This window comes from Cupressus sempervirens, chromosome 4 (genome assembly GCF_028749045.1).
Source record: "Cupressus sempervirens isolate cs-2001-9-10 chromosome 4, ASM2874904v1, whole genome shotgun sequence".
NCBI lineage: Eukaryota > Viridiplantae > Streptophyta > Pinopsida > Cupressales > Cupressaceae > Cupressus > Cupressus sempervirens.
The window spans coordinates 5,343,682-5,362,836 of record NC_143121.1 but is presented as its reverse complement, the minus strand read 5'-3'; positions in this window follow the sequence as shown (position 1 = coordinate 5,362,836).

Here is a 19,155-nt window from a genome sequence, read left to right as displayed (position 1 = left end):
AATCTCTATTTGGATTCCCTATACAATTACATGTAGCCAATCAAAAAAAGGGAAGGATTAAGCGGTAAAATGGATGAATCTTAGTTGTAGATTCATACCTAACCCTAAGCCACTAGAGTCTTCTTAAGGAGGATAAAAGTCCTAAACTATCTATGAGTGCGTAAGGAGAGTTGAAAGAGAAAAGAGGATAGTTTGCATGCGTAGACAAAGCATTCAACATGACTTAGAAGTTATGAAGAGAGAGTAAATTGTAGAATCAATTAGAGAAGAATAGAGGATAGAGAAGAGTATACAACATTGAGACATCTAATCAAGAAGGATCAAGAAGACATTGTACATAGGTGATTTGTTATCAGGGAATCAAGTGCCAACCATAGGATCTATGCTGAGATATTTTAATAGGTTATTTCAGTCAAATCTCTTAACAGAGTAGTCTTAATAGGATGCATGAAATCCTTTAACATGGTGCTTACTTAGTTGTAAGTTGAAGTCCGCTAATAAGACACATTTCTAACAGGGTGTTGAAATCCTCTAACAAGGTGAGACCTAACAGTCTTTGTAAGCCTTTAATAGGGCAAACCTTTCACAAGGTAGATCATGTTTCATGGTCAAAACATTGTAACCTTCATTAATGGATACACTTTATTGCTATAGTAGTGAAGATTTGTGGGTGTCATCCCCACCCAAGTTTTACCTTCTCACTTGGAGGGTTTCTGGGCTAATCATATTTGGTGTTATGTGTGTGAATGCTTACATGTTTATATGACTTAGATGTATATGTTTTACATGTTATTTCAGTTTACTCATTGAATGCATGTGATAGATATGTGGTGAAAGTTTAATGGGTTTAAGTTTAAACTACTAATTCACCCCCCTAGAAGTTTACCTTTCGTATTGTATTTCTAACACTATGTAAGGGTATGTGCAGAATCATGGTGTGCCAAAAAGTGGCAATGTGAAAAAAATAGAGTTTGAACACATCTAAAAGCACTTCAAAATCTTCTCTAACTTTTTTTCACCTATCCAGGTACCAAGCCTGGAAGGAAAAGCCGAGTCTTATCAAATATCCAATCTAATATCGAATATCTGATAATCATATGACATTATTATTATAATATTATAATAATATAAAAAATTTATATTATAACAGTATAATAAATTATAATATAATAGTATTATAATAATAGTAATTATACTATAATATAATAATAATATTATTATTATATTATAATCGTATAATATTATACTATAATAATAATATTATATTATAATAATATAATATAATATTTAATATTATAATATATAGTAATGTAATATAATATATATATATAATATAATATAATAATAAAAAGTATAATATATTATAAACTATAATAATATAATATAATATAATACATTATAATAATATAATATAATAATAATATTATATTATAATAATATAATAATATAATATAATATTTTATATTATAATATATATAAAATATAATATAATATAATATTTCAAAGCTATATATAAAATATAAAATATAAGATATAAGCGTGATCAGATATCCAATCCAATATCGAACATGCGATACCTGTAGCATTACATTAAAAAAAAAGAATAGACCCATGGGCCTTATTTCTGACATTTTGGGGGATAGTATTAGAGCGTGATCGAATATCAGATATAAGATTAAATATCGGATATTAAGGTTTTTTTGTTTTGTTTTTTAAACTAATTTTTAATCTAAATTCGATAGATTTTAGCATGATTTTGTTTGTTTTAGTTGAATCTAGGGTTTTTTTGAAAAAAAAGGTTAAAATTAAAGTTTTTTAAAAATATATATTACGTTTTGCAATTCAATAGGAATGGCTGATCAGAATGATGACACTAAGGCAGAGAATAATATTCCTCTTAACCCCCCACCAAATGATCCAGTACCCCCACAAAACCATCCACCAAACGATCCTCTACCCCCTCAAAACCCTCCTTGAATCGAAGATTTGATAAATGAAAATCTCACTGAGTTGAGAGGTTTGCATAGAACATATAATAATGTACCCACATTGGATCCTATGTTATCCACGTTAAACACCATAGTAGATAACATTGAAACCCTTACAAACCAACAAAATGTCGCTCTTCATTGGCATGATCAAATGCATGAGATGTTTGATGATGGTTTTGATTATGATGAGGTTGTGGCCCTCAACATAAGCAAAGACAATTTGGCCAGCCTTTTTGCGAATTCAAAAAGGGGTTTACCAGTTGACCCAAAAAAATCCAAACTATCAATTAAATGGTGCACAAATGACACCATACGTGCAAATTTTTGGGATCGTTGGTGGATGGTCTTTGATATCCCTCCACATGGCAATTTAGACATACCATTTTATTTCCTTAGAAAATTATATGTTGAATTTGTGTTGAAACTTAAAGTGAACTATTGGAGCATAAAGCCCAACATGGGCTTAGGACTAGGAGCTCCTCAAGATAGACCCTCTTCCTAGTGGAAGAAAGCTGGCACTTTTCCCCCCCCCCCACTGATATCTCCCCTCCTCCTTGAGTGTAGCATCTAGATATTATGATAGGGGCTAGCTCTCAGATAATCAGAGCCATTCATAAGCTGAGTAGTCTAATGATATCTCAGGCTAGGTCAATCCTACCTCCTTGTGTTGATGATGCTGGTGCCAATTCATCATCAGCTAGCTCATCACATGTTTATGTGCCTCACACTTGCATTATGTGCAAGAATATTTTCTTGGGTCCCATAGGTGATCTTCCTGAGTATCATTTTGTATTAGACGAGGATACACTAGACACACACGCAGAGGCTATAGACCCTAATGCGCGAGAGGAGGGGAATGTGTTAGGATAAACCACGGACAGAAATAAAAACTACATGCAAATATAACCAATAACAAAAAATAACAGAACACATAGAAATGAACACAAGGCACCAAGATTTAACATGGTTCACCCAATCCCTGGGCTACGTCCACCAAACAACAAGTCCGATCTTATTACAATCCAGTGATTACAACTTGATTACAATCCGTAATCCCTTACAGCTCAATACCGCCGCAAGAACCAATTTCATATCACCACATATGAAAAATACGCAAACCTAAGCCCTTTTTATACAAGTATTAAACCTCTTTAGGGTTATAACATGTCGGCCATATGTCAGCCATAATATGTCGGCTACTTCCCAAATTTTTTTTTTTTTCGGGGCGATGCCCCGAACCCCACTATTTATGAAGTATGTACAGTACTTTCCTGATCAGTCACCACAATATAATAATCTCCCACTTGGGGACTGATCAGGCTCCACACTAAACAACAATCTCCCACTTGGAGACTGATCCTATAGCAATACAACTACCGCATGGGGCTCCCACTGGATCAAACCACCCTGGACTCTGCTGTTCTTTTATTCACATTTAGTCTAAAAGACCAACTGAAGCTGAAGAGGAGTTCAACTTCTCCCTTGTTACAACCTTTGTCAACATATCTGCTGGATTTTCATTGGTATGTATCTTCTCCAGCTTTAACTGTCCATCCTCCAAAACTGACCAAATGAAATGGTACCACAACTGTATGTGTTTGGTCTTAGAATGCAGAGCTGAATTCTTAGCAAGATGAATGGCACTCTGACTATCTGTGAACAAATAATTATCCTTCTGAGGATGTCCCAATTCTTCCAAGAAGAACTGAAGCCATATCATCTCTTTGGCTGCCTCTGTAGCAGCAACATACTCTGCCTCTGTAGTGGAGAGAGCATTAATCTTCTGTAGCCTAGAAACCTAGCTCATGGCTGCCCCACCAATAGTAAAGACATAACCTGTAGTACTCTGCTTGGTATCAATATCCCCAGCCAAATCTGAGTCAACATAGCCCTGTAAATCAGTAGTAGAGCCCCCAAAGTGTAAACACTTATTGGATGTTCCTCTCAAATATCTGAGAATCCACTTGACAACATTCCAATGCTCAAATCCTGGATGACTCATATACCTACTAACGACTCCCACTGCATGTGCAATATCTGGCCTAGTGCATACCATAGCATACATCAAACTTCCTATAGCTGAAGCATAGGGTACCTTGGACATCTTATCCTCCTCTTCCTGTGTCTTGGGACACATCTCCTTAGTCAATTTCAAATGACCAGGTAAAGGTGTGCTGATAGCTTTAGCATTCTCCACAGAGAAACGTTGCAACACCTTCTCAACATAATTAGCTTGAGATAGCGTCAATGTTCTGTTCTTCCTATCTCTACAAATCTTCATACCAAGGATTTGTTTTGCTGCCCCCAAATCTTTCATAGCAAATGCATGTGCTAATTGGCATTTCAGCCCCTTAATATGATCCATGTTAGACCCAGCTATAAGCATATCATCAACATATAAACATAAAATAATGTAGCTATCATCATCCAACCTCTTAAAATAAACACAGTAATCTGAATGACACCTATTATATCCATGCTCATGCATAAAACTGTCAAATTTTAGATACCATTTCCGAGGTGCTTGCTTCAAGCCATATAAACTTTTCTTCAATTTGCACACTAAGTTCTCCTTACCTTTGACCTCAAAACCTTGTGGCTGAGCCATATATATTTTTTCATCCAAATCACCATGAAGAAAGGCTATTTTAACATCCATCTGCTCTAAATGAAAATCTTCAGTAGCCACAAGACTTAAAACAGTACGAATAGAAGTCATTTTAACAACAGGAGAAAATATCTCATCAAAATCAATTCCCTTTTTCTATGCAAATCCTTTTACAACTAACCTGGCCTTAAATATTTTCTTACCTCCTTCCTCTTCTTTCAACCTGTAAACCCATTTATTCTGTAAAGCCTTTTTACCTGCAGGCAACTTGCACAAATCCCATGTCTTATTTTTCAGCAAAGAGTCCATTTCATCTTTCATTGCAGACTCCCACTGAATCTTAGTATCCACCTGCACAACTTCATCATAACTTTCAGGTTCACCAGCATCAGTAAGTAAAATAGAATACAAAGAGGGAGAAAACCTGTGTGGAGGTCTAATTGGCCTTGTTGACCATCTAACATTCACTGGTGTGTGTGGTATTTGTTGTTGCAGTTGTTGCACATCATGAGGAATGGCTGGAACATCAGCTTTTGGAGTATCATCCAGCACTACATAATCATCTTCTTTCTTCTCATGTTGCTGCAACAGATCTTTGTACAACACTTTTTCATTGAATATGACATCCCGGCTTCTTATAATTTTATGATTTTCAAAATCTCAAAGCCTATAGCCAAATTCATTAATGCCATATCCAACAAAGACACATTTCTTTGATTTAGCTTCTAGCTTGGTTCTATTTTCAGAGTCTATATGAGCAAAAGCTTCACAATCGAAGGTCTTGAGAAAAGAATAACTCACCTTCTTACTAGTCCATGCTTCCTCTGGAATACCACAGCCCAAAGGAGTAGAGGGTCCTCTATTAATCAAATATACTGCAGTATTGACAGCCTCTACCCACATGTGTAAGGGCAACCTAGCATGCAACCTCATGCTCCTTGCGCGCTCCATTATAGTCCTATTCATGCGTTCAGCCACTCCATTTTCTTGTGGAGTCCTTGGAACAATTTTTTGTCTACGAATACCATTAGTGGAGCAATAATCTTCAAATTCATGACTGCAATACTCACCACCATTATCAGATCTAAGACATTTTAATTTCTTACCAGTCTCATTTTCAACCAAGCATTTCCATTTCTTAAAAGTTTGAAATACATCAGATTTCTGTCTAAGGAAATAAACCCATACTTTTCTAGTTGCATCATCAATAAATATAACATAATAATGAGAGCCACCAAGGGAAGATACCTGAGCCGGTCCCCATACATCTGTATGCACAAGCTCTAATTTCTCCTTTTTGTTTTCCTTCCCAGTCTTTACAAAACTCACTCTCTTTTATTTTCCATACACACAACTTTCATAGAAATCCATATTCACACATTTTAGACCTAGTAAAACTTTCCTTGAATGAAGTAATTTCATACCTTTCTCACTCATGTGCCCAAGTCTATTGTGCCACAACGCTGTATCAGAATCTACAGCAGCTATTTGTTCTCCCAGCTCAACTGCAGTAATTGTTCCTGAATATTCATTTTTCTCTGAAACAATCAAAGTAGAAGGAACAATATGACCTGTACAAAGATATAAGGTGCCTACTTTCACACCTTTTGCTACTACAAGGGAACCTTTTGAAACCTTCCAATTTTTATCATTAAAAGTAACTACACAACCCTCATCACCGAGTTGCCCTACTAAAATTAAATTCCTACTCAGCTTTGGAACATGTCTTACCTCATGTAGTAGCCAATGATTCCCATTCTGCAACTTAATCTTAATTTTTTCCTTTCCAACAATCTGACAGGGTTCCCCAAATAAACAAGCCCAAAATCCCCTTGGACATAATCAATGAAATAACCTCTATGAGGTGTAGCATGAAAAGAAGCACCAGAATCTAAAACCCATGAATCATCAATACTCTCTAAAGACAGAAGCAAAGCATCCTCTTTGGATTTATTACTTACCACATTTGCCTCTTTGTCTCCATCTGATTTATCTCCTTCATTTTTCTTTCGAGTCCAGCAATCTTTCTTTTTGTGCCCTGGTTTCTCACAGTACCAGCAATCATTTGGTCCTCTCGATTGAGACCTCCTCCCCTTTGACTTTCCTCTTGATTTCCCATGATTTCCAGAGTTACTTCCTCTTTCAGTCGTTCTGCCCCTACTTTGTGCATTTAAAGAACTTCCTGATGTAGATCCACCTGAGGATTTTCTACGAGTTTCCTCACTTAAAATAACATCGATCACATCATCATATTTTAGGGTACTAGATCCAGGAACAGAATTACTCACCGCCATTACCAAGCCATTCCAGCTTTCAGGCAAAGAACACAAAATCAAGAGAGCCCTAATTTCTTCATCAAAATTGATACCCACAGAAGATAATTGACTAGTAATAGTATTAAACTCATTTAAATGATCTGCAATAGATCCACCTTCTGCCATTTTCATATTAAATAAACGCTTCATGATAAATACCTTATTTGAAGCGGAGGGCTTTTCATACAGTGTCGCTAGGGTTTTCATCAAATCTTCTGTCGTCTTTGCTTTTGTAATATTAAATGCCACCGATGGTGCCAAGCATAACCGAATGCTTCCGAGTGCCTTTCTATCCAAAAGATCCCATTCAGCCTCTGACATAGTTCCTTGATTCTTGGCTTTTCCTTCCAACGGCTTCCATAAATCCTTCTGATATAAATAGTCTTCCATTTGCATCTTCCATAACTGGAAGTTCTGCCCATTAAACCTGTCAACCCTCAACTTACCCTCATCTGCCATTGCTCCCACTCAACTTGGAGACTCCCACTTAACCGTGAGACTTTCTTGCAGAGGATAACTAAAAGACAACCTTTCTCTGATACCACTTGTTAGGATAAACCACGGACAGAAATAAAAACTACATGCAAATATAACCAATAACAGAAAATAATAGAACACATAGAAATGAACACAAGGCACCAAGATTTAACGTGGTTCACCCAATCCCTGGGCTACATCCACCAAATAGCAAGTTCGATCTTATTACAATCCAGTGATTACAACCTGATTACAATCCGTAATCCCTTACAGCTCAATACCGTCGCAAGAACCAATTTCGTATCACCACATATGAAAAATACCCAACCCTAAGCCCTTTTTATACAAGTATTAAACCGCTTTAGGGTTATACAAGTATCTAACTATTTATGAAGTATGTACAGTACTTTCTTGATCAGTCACCACAATCTAACAGAATGCAGAGGCATGGACTCCTTCGGTGTCAATAGGTGTATATATTTTTTTCTTATGACATATGTGATTTAAAGTTATTTTTTATAATAGATTAATTTTAATTTTTAAGCCATATTGACTTTTATATGTATGTGATCTTCATTCATGTTTAGTAGATGACCGAGGAGGAGCTTAGACAAATTGATGACGCCATGCTCTTGGCCATTTCATTTGGCCTTGAGAAATCTATGGTACATTATGTTGTGTCCGCATTTTTTTTTCTATTTGATATTGTAGCATATATGGTTGCTAATATTTCTTTTATCTTGCAAGTAGCACTTGTCCCGGAGGGATAAAGTGCGGAGGGTGAGCCAGCACACATTGAAAAAGGAAAGGTAATTAGGCACTTTCTATTTGATTAAATATCGATGCATTCTTGTAAAATGTCTGTGGTAATCCCATTTAATTACATTCTTTATTGTATATAGGGTGTTGCTACTGGTGATGAGCCTATACAGATTCCACGTCGTAGACCATCAAGGATTTTTATTCGCACTAAGAGCCCCATTGTATGTATAAGTATCATTTATTTTTTATTATCCTTATCTTCATAAATAAATTCAAAACTGATTTCCATGATATAAAAAACTACTATTTTGTATCTCATAGGAGACTCCTAGTGCACATGAGGTCCGACGGGACAATTATGTAGATTTGATGACACGGCCACTCACTCTTGAGGAGGAGCCTACAATAGTCAGTTGTAGTTTGAATTCATGATTAAATATGTTATAAATTTAGCGTGCTATGAATTATAATGTTATAGTTTAAATTGTAGATTCATCTGACAAAGGTATTTGAACATATACAACCCACAATCAGAGAGGTACCAACATTGCTAAGGGCATACGAGAGGACTCCTGACCCGTGCAGGAGGTCGACGAGAGAGGTATTTATTATGAAATTTTGATAGTATTAATATCCTATAGAAAAAAGATCATTATGCATTTGAGTAATTCAATGTTAGATATGTAGAATCATATAAATTTAGCAGTCTAACTTTCGGTTTTCCTTTTTTGTTTATGTAGGAGGCATTCGATCCACCTAGTGTAGTGAAGAGGTTGTATTTTGATCATCCAACAACACCCTAGGATAGTATAGTTGTCGTATGATGCATCATGAGACATTTTGAGATGGCATATGCCACATTGTATATAGAAAAATTGATATTATACACATTCTGATGGCATGATCAGCCACATTTTGTATATGGATCTATGTATTTTGATATATATTTGAGTACTTTGTCCATGGATACATGATCTTTGATATATATTTGTGTAAAATTTTGTCTATGGATACATGTATTTAGATATATATTTTTGTCATTTATGTGCACAATGATATACATATTAATTTAGTATCTAGTATTGTTCAATTTATCGTGGATCATGTGTCATGCCCTAAATTTTACTAGTAAAAACACAACAATTTTTTTTTAATTTTTTTTTTTTGTAGCTTATGAAGTCGCATAAGAAATTACATATTGTAAAACAAGGTTATCATTGAATAGGAGTTCAAGACTCATGTGGATAGTGTCATTCAGTTGTAACATTTTAGTCACAGGTGGTTTTCAAATAGATTGGATGACAGTCTATTTCAAGTTAGCATCACGAGTAAAAAGAGCAATTTCAAGATACAACACTAGGTCGTATCATATGGACTAGGTTGTGATTCTAGCATGTAAGGGAAGGGGATTAGAATTACTTATTATCCTCATTACCAATGTACACACATTCATTAATCATTACAATATATATTAATGTGACAATTACTATATGGTGTGGAAGTGTAGTATATCTTAATCGATTAAATACACGTATCTAGAGAATTTAGATTTAGTACTCATCACATGAGCACCCTTAGTCAAATAAGAAAATGTGCACTTATCTACCACACTATATAGGATCTAACCATTGGAAATTAGAAAAGATATGCCCCAAAGGTAGCTTCGAAGTCTACATGATGGAGAAGGGGCCACTTGTATTGATAGTATCCATCATTCAACACATACTATACACAAATTATGGAATAAACAATTTGTTTTATGTGCCAAACGTGTATCATGTACTTGCATCCATATCTTACTGGTTACAGGTCCTCTCAAAGATTGGACCAATACTGAGTCATTTTCTCCCTCTTTACTCTATTTAGTCATCCTTATGCATTCTATCAACATTGCTTCCTCACCAAACTAGCACTCACTACAGTTTCCTAAACACAAAAATTACTATTTCAACATATAAATTAAACTCACTCTAACAAAAGACAATCACTAACTATCTAGCTCATCAACTACTAACTAATCTAGCTACATTGCCATTCTTTTACATTTACTATTTTAATTACTGTAATTACTATACTATTACATTTACTTTTTACATTATTACATCTAATTATTCACCATAAGCTTACTTTCTCACTATCAATATTATTTTTATCAAAGCATGTTAAGATTCAAAGTAGTTTCATAGTACGAATTAGTAAGCACATAAAATGAGGAACTCTTGGTAAGTCTAAGGGCCAATTCAAAGTACTTAACTCAATAATAATTCACGATCAGTATTTAAACACATCCTACTACACCATCGTATTGAGTGTGTCAATTTAAATTTGTTAGATGAATTGTTTATGCAAGGATTAGGTGCAAGTGTATAAATAATGTTTGTATATAACATACCTTGTTGTTCTGACATATATGTAATCATCATTTCATGCAACTAACGCAGTAAAATGTGGTGCACATGAATCATATTATCATTAATTATACATAGGGTACATGAGCTAACGAGCTACCTCTAATGACATGCCTATTGACCCTTATTACATACTAGCTAACTAATGCTTTATTCCTACACTACATTTTCAAATTGGTATATATATTCTATCGACTTTGATATTCTACTAATATCTTCAATCGAATCCACAACATTCATTAGCTAACTAACATTCCATCAAGCCAAATATAAAATTCACTTGACATTAAATCCAACATCTACACAGGTTTGTCATGCATTCAATTCTATCTAGTAACTCTTATCTATTAATGTGCTTTATTGACTTGATAAAATTAGATTTGAGTTATTATTTTAATCCATCATCCATCCTTATCCTTGATTCTCCAATTCCATCATCCCCACAACTTACTTCATATTAACCCTATTATATCTATATCCAACTATCCTAATTTATAGTCTTAACACTAATTTAATTAAACCCTCCGTACTTAACATTATGTTCAATTATATATGCATTCTCGTAAACTTATTTATTTCATTTAATTTATTTTCCTATATTGAGCTTTTCCATTACCATATGGTTTAATTGTTACATGTTTCTAAATGAGCCCCTTGATATAAACATTACCCTTAAACTAAGCTCAAATACACTAAGTGTCATTATCCTCTACTCAAGACTTGAAATGATTAAATAATTATCTGATAAAAATAAAAACAAATATAAAGGGTCAATCTCCTATCTATCTTAAATCCTCATCATTCCCTAACTCTTACCAAGGCCACATTTCTTCCTACACGTGGTCCCCACAAGGTCCCATGTGGGTCATGCGAAGAATTTTGACTAATCCAAGCCTTAGGTCATCTTTTTCCCATCCCTCCAATCAATAATCCTAATGTGAACAAGTCATATTAAATATCAACTTGACATTCTCCTAAGTACAAATACCTTGGGATAGCTATCCCACTCCCCCTTAATTTCAAGTCGACTACCTATACTTGGGAATACGTGACCACTACTGCAAGAAATTTCAAGTCAACTACCTATGCTTAGGAACACGTGACCACTGCTACAAGGAGGGGATGACTAGTGCACAAGACAAGGATGTGACATAAACCCTTTCTCCTATGCACCCAAGTATATTAATGGGGATGAAACCCCTTTTCAAGGAGGCAAGCTCAAGGATAAAAGTTTTGACATGACATGTTAGAATGAATGTCAGATTTAACAATACGTCTTGGGGAGTGGAGAATTTTTTTTGCATTATGATGGCTTAGGAAATGTTGGGGGCTACTCTAGAAGGGCGGTCAAGATCAATCTTGGCTTTTATTTTATTTTTGAGTTAAATATTTAAATTTGTCATATTCTCTAACATGCACACTAATATGCCTTTATTTATTTAATTACTAATTTATTATTTGAGTTTTGGATGTGACTTAGAGGTCACAAGATTGTAATGTGTACCATTCTATCACTTAGGAAATATATTAGTCTAGGACACTCATTAGTCTCTATATGCTATTATTATTATTTTTTTTATTGGATAGCAGTCTAGAATCTGGGAATATTCTTTAATATTTTATTGCTCTGTATTAAGGAAGGGATTTATTTGCCTTTACCATAAATTTTCCAGAGAGGAAAATGCATGCCTACAACAATGTATCTCATAGATTTTATTATGTCTTCTCTTACAACAAACTTCATTTTGTTATATCATGAAATTAGTTTGATGATTTCCTTACTTAGAATTGCATTAAGCTTGGTAATTAAAATCAATGTTATCCATGCATCTGATATGAACATAAAATTTTCTTTCCAAATTATTGAGTGCACAACAAGATTGTAAGCAATCTACTAAGTTTTAAATTTATACAATCAATGGTATCACATAACATCTATGGATTGTTATTATCAACTAGTCATTTACAATACCACAAGGAGAAAAATTTCTTTCACATTTTCAAATGATAACAATGATGTCAAAGAAAATCTGTGACTCATACCAATGCTTTCATAATAATATAAACTCCAAATGAAACATGCATATACAACCTTATCAATTATTTCCTCTACATGTACATTAGGTAACAATGATACAATCTCCTTCCATCACAATGGGGCAACATAAAGGACTTCTTAAAATCATAAGGAACATGAACATTGAAAGATATGGACAATGAGTAGCATGAACATTGTCCAACATGATCGTTGAGAACATGAACAAGCTGGTGAATCCTCCTTCACAAATGAGGGCACAATGTCAAGTTTTCTCATCCAACATCAATCTGCAAGATGATCATTCCAAGCCATTTCCATTGCTCCCTTGCGATACAAATCTGCATATGCAACACAACAAAATAACAAGGACCATGGGTGCTTTCCACCCAACCATAGGCCTCAAAGAGACCACCCCCGTGCTAGGGAACAAGGCTCAAACTGGGATACACATACAATCTTTCAATGCATAAACATTACATTTCAAACTTGAACAATTTCCCGCCAAGGCTATTTCATAATGGCTTCAAAGATGGAACCATAAACATAGGGTGAAGGTGTGTTCTAAAATGGAGACTTGCCATACCAAACCATATCTACAATAAACAATTTTCATGCCCTCTCGGGGCTATCATGATTCAGCAAATTTCATGCCGTCTTGGGGCTATCATAAATCAACAATTTAATGCCCTCTCGGGGCCTCCAAATTTCCTCCTCCAAACCCACTACCATCAGCTGTAACTCCTCAGACTTCCTTTGTACACCATACTTTCCTTATCACCCCCAACAAGATATGAATGGTTATGGCATACAATGGAGACCATACTCCAAGGTTCTCAATACATTTTTCAAACCCAACTTAAGCCCTTCACCTTGGACTTCTCTTCCCTTCCCACAAGGGTGAGTGTAAGTCCCATGCCCATAAAAACACTCAAGCACAAAACAAGAAAACAAAACCAAGTAGAAATAAAACAAGAAATTTTCAAGAGCACATCACGTTTTCACAACACAATATCAACACCCATAATACAACAATGAAATAGAGGAAATCCAAACCTCATACTCACAATACTCCACACAATACAACAAGATGCACAATGGTGTCACACTAATCTACATGGAATGAACACCATTCAAGCACTTACATGAATGCTACTCCACAATGCAATGCAATGCATACTCCATTGATAAACTCCACACTTGCATATTTGCTTAACCATGCTAAAAGAAAGAAATGGAAAATTAGAAATTTTGAGATACCAACCTTGGTCCAAGCTAGGGTAAGGATAGTTTTAGTAGAGCTCCCCTAATCTCCCTCCAAAACCTAACTGTCTCTAAAATTAGAGAGTGGGTAGACACCCCAATAGTTTGGCCAAGACCCTCTAATAAAGCCTTCCCACTAACTTATTTTAGCAAAAACACTAAGCCACTAATTATTACAAACTTGTCTCCTCTAACGGTTCATTAATTGCCCTCACGAGCTCTGAGTTATGACCCTAGAAAGATCGACCTCAAAATGCACTTAGAGCACCTTCGGGACTCCTTGGTAAAGGGTGGCCTCAAATGATGGATGGTCTCTGTGGCCAAAACAAGGGTGTGACTAGGGTTCACCCACCCATTTGGAGCTAATGGCACTAACGATTTGATGCCAAGATCAGCGATTTCAAAGTTACGTTGTGGTGCACCTATGAACTGAGGCACACTGCGAGTTTTGGCATCGAGCGAGATCGATGTGCCGAATCCAAATGGAATGTGATCTCTCAAAAATGAGATAGGTTATTTTAGGCCTTTGTATCACCATCCTGTAGCATTTGATAGTTCATCAATAGCCCTCACAAGCTTCGAGTTATGACCCTCAAAAGTTTGACCTTGAAATGCACTTAGAGCACCTTGGAGACTCCTTGGTATGGGGTGGCTACAAATGATGGATGGTCTTCATGGCCGAAACAAGGGTGTCACTAGGGTTGACCCGCCCATCCAGAGCTAAGGGCGTTGACCATTCAATGCCAAGATCAGCGATTTCAAAGTTACGCTATGGTGCACCTATGAACTGAGGCACACTGCAAGTTTTGGCATCGAGCAAGATTGTTGTGCCGAATCCTAACGAAATGTGATCTCTCAAAAATGAGATAGGTTATTTTAGGCCTCAATATCACTATCTTGTAGCATTTGACAGTTCATCAATAGCCCTCACGAGCTTCAAGTTATGACTTTTGAAAGATTGACCTCGAAATGCACTTAGAGCACCTTGGAGACTCCTCGGTACAGGGTGGCCACAAATGATGGATGGTCTCCGTGGCCAGAAAAAAGGTGTGACTAGGGTTGACCCACCCATCTGGAGCTAATGGCGTTGACGATTTGATGCCAAGATCAGCGGTTTCAAAGTTACGATGTGGTGCACCTATGAACTAAGGCATATTGCGAGTTTTGGCATCGAGCGAGATCGTTGTGCCGAATCCTAATGGAATGTGATCTCTTGAATATGAGATAGGTTATTTTAGGCCTTAGTATCACCGTCCTATAGCATTTGACAGTTCATCAATAGCCCTCATGAGCTTTGAGTTATGACCCTCGAAAGATCGACCTTGAAATGCACTTAGAGCACCTTGGAGACTCCTCGATACGGGGTGGCCGCAAATGGTGGATGGTCTTTGTGGCTGGAACAAGGTGTGACTAGGGTTTACCCACCCATCCAGAGCTAATGGCACTGACGATTCGATGCCAAGATCAGCGGTTTCAAAGTTATGTTGTGGTGCACCTATGAACTGAGGCACACTACGAGTTTTGGCATCAAGCGAGATCGCTGTGCCGAATCCAAACGAAATGTGATCTCTCAAAAATGATATAGGTTATTTTAGGCCTTAGTATCACCATCTTTTAGCATTTGATAGTTCATCGATAGCCCTCATGAGCTTCGAGTTATGACCCTTGAAAGATTGACCTCGAAATGCACTTATAGCACCTTGGAGACTCCTTGGTACGGGGTGGCCGCAAATGATGGATGGTCTCTATGGCTGGAACAAGGGTGTGACTAGGGTTCAATCACCCATCTGGAGCTAATGGTGTTGACAATTCGATGTCACAATCAGCGGTTTCAAAGTTATGCTGTGCTGCACCTATGAATTGAGGCACATTGCAAGTTGTGGCATTGAGCGAGATCGTTGTGCCGAATCCTAATGGAATGTGATATCTCAAAAATGAGATAGTTTATTTTAGGCCTTAGTATCACTATCCTGTAGCATTTGACAGTTCATCAATAGCCCTCACGAGCTTCGAGTTATGACCCTTGAAAGATCGACGTTGAAATGCACTTAGAGCACCTTGGAGACTCCTCGATATGGGGTGGTTGCAAATGATGGATGGTCTCCATGGTTGGAACAAGGGTGTGAATAGGGTTCACTAGCCCATCTAAAGCTCATGATGCTGATGATTCAATGCCACAATCAACAGTTTCAAAGTTATGCTATGGTGCACCTATGAACTGAGGCACACTGCGAGTTGCGGCATCGAGCGAGATCGATGTGCCGAATCCAAATGGAATGTGATCTCTCAAAAATGAGATAGGTTATTTAGGCCTTATTATCACTATCTTGTAGCATTTGATAGTTCATCGATATCCCTCACGAGCTTCAAGTTATGACCCTCGAAATATCAACCTCGAAATGCACTTAGAGCACCTTGGAGACTCCTCGGTACAAGGTGGCCACAAATGATGGATGGTTTCCATGGCTGAAACAAGGGTGTGACTAGGGTTCACCCACCCATCCGGAGCTAATGGCGCTGATGATTCGATGCCACAATCAGCAGTTTCAAAGTTACGTTGTGGGGCACTTATGAACTGAGGCACACTGTGAGTTTTGGCATCGAGCGAGATCGTTGTGCCAAATCCAAACAGAATGTGATCTCTTGAAAATGAGATAGGTTATTTTAGGCCTCAATATCAACATCTTGTAGCACTTGATAGTTTATCGGTAGCCCTCATGAGCTCCGAGTTATGACCCTCAGAAGATCGACCTCACAACACACTTAGAGAACCTTGGGGACTCCTCGGTACGGGGTGGCCACAGACGATAGAGGGTCTTTGTGGTTGGAAAAAGGGTGTTAGTAGGGTTCATCCATCCACTTGGAACTAATGGCATTGGCAATTCAAATAGTTCTAGCCATTAGGAGTTAGATTTTGAAAAGTTGTCAAGAAAATTGCAAAAGTTGCTAAGCAACTTTTTGCAATTTTTGCGCTAGGACAAGTTTTATTGCAAATTTGATTGCAAATAGACTCTACAAACTCTTAGGGACCCTAATAATGTTCTAAACATCTAGACCTACCTAAAAAATATGGAATTTACCAAAAGTTCACTTTATTGGACCAATTGATGGCCAAGGCTTATTGTTGCACTATGGAGTCTTGTGTCCATTACAAATGTGGATGGTCACAGGGAGATCATTAGATCTATCCCCAGACCTTATTACATCAAGAAAAGAAAAATAATTAGGTGCTTTGCACTAGTGTTCCCTGTATTTCATAAAATTTAAACTACAGAGTTTCCTTCCAAAATGCTCATCTAGCCATTACATTCAAGATTTGAATTTTCTAAAGCAATAAGCTAAATTTCAAGTGACTTATTGAATGTTTCAACTTATGAAATGACTTGAGATTATTATGAGACCTTATTAGGACCTATGTAATGACTCACTTACCCTATGCAAACCTAGACATTACTAAAGTTCAAATCTCATGGTCCTTTACAAATTTTCAATATGAAAGTCTTTCAAAACATTATACAATATTATGACTCTTTATGCTTTCAAATGCCATAATTGGTTGCAAAATGGAAGAAATCAAGTATTCTAATTGTTCATCCATGAAAATATCCTCAGACCCTTAGGGACATATTTCATCATTTAACGGATCATAGGGGGTCATAGCTCAACCTATGAAACCCTTTCACCCATATTAACCATTCTAATATGTCCCTAGGGGTCCTAGGAACCCTAGAGATATATATCTTCATTTAATGGGTCATGGGGGTTCATAGATCAACCTATGACCCCCTTTCACACATATTAACCATTCTAATATGTCCCTAGGGGTGATAGGACCCCTAGGGACACATGTCATCAATTAATGGGTCGAAGACCTATGACCCCATTTAACCCATATATACCATTCTAATGTCCCTAGGGGTCCTAGGACCCCTAGGGACACATGTCATCATTTAATGGGTCAAAGGGGGTCATAGGTCACCCTATGACCCCCTTTGACCCATATTAACCATTCTAATATGTCCCTAGGGGTCCTAGGACCCCTAGGGACACATCTCGTCATTTAATGGGTCGTGGGGCGTCAGAGGTCACTCTATGACCCCCTTTCACACATATTAACCATTATAATATGTCCCTAGGGGTCTTAAGATCCCTAGAGACATATGTCATCATTTAATGGGTCAAAGTGACCTATGACCACCTTTGACCCATATTAACCATTCTAATATGTCCCTAGGGGTCCTCAAACTCCTAGGGACATATCTCATCATATAATGGGTCATGGGGGGTCATAGGTCAACCTATGAACCCCTTCGACCCATATTAACCATTCTAATATGTCCCTAAGGGAACTAGGACCCCTAGGGACATATCTCATCATTTAATGGGTCGTGAGGTTCATAGATCAACTTATTAACCATTCTAATATGTCCCTAGGGGTCTTAGGACCCCTAGGCACATATCTCATCATTTAATGGGTCAAAGAGGTTCATAGGTCACCCTATGACCCCCTTTGACCCATATAAACCATTCTAATATGTCCCTAGGGGTCCTAGGACCCCTAAGGACATATCTCATCATTTAATGGGTCGTGGGGGGTCATAGGTCAACCTATGACCCCATTTCACACATATTAACCATTCAAATATGTCCCTAGCGGTCCTAGGACCCCTAGGGACATATGTCATCATTTAATGGGTTAAAGGGGGTCATAGGTCACCCTATGACTCCCTCTGACCCATATTAACCATTCTAATATGTCCCTAGGGGTCCTAGGACCCTTGGAGACATATGTCATCATTTCATGGATAAAAGAACCCTATGACCCCCTTTAACCTATATGAACGATTCTAATATGTCCTTAGGGGTCCTAGGACCCTTAGGGACATATGTCATCATTTAATGGGTCAAAGGGGGTCATAGCTCAACCTATGACCCCCTTTGATCCATATGAACAATTCTAATATTTCCCTAGGGGTCTTAGGATCCCTAGGGACATATCTCGTTATTTAATGGGTCAAAGGGGGTCGTAGGTCAACTTATGACCTCCTTTGACACATATTAACCATTCTAATATGTCCCTAGGGGTCCTAGGACCCCTAGGGACACATGTCATCAATTAATAGGTCGAAGGGGGTCATTGGTCACCCTATGACCCCCTTTGATCCATATATAACATTCTAATATGCAGCTAGGGGTCCTAGGATGCCTAGGGACATATGTCATCATTTAATGGGTCAAAGGGGGTCATAGGTCACTCTATGACCCCCTTTGACCCATATGAACTATTCTAATATGT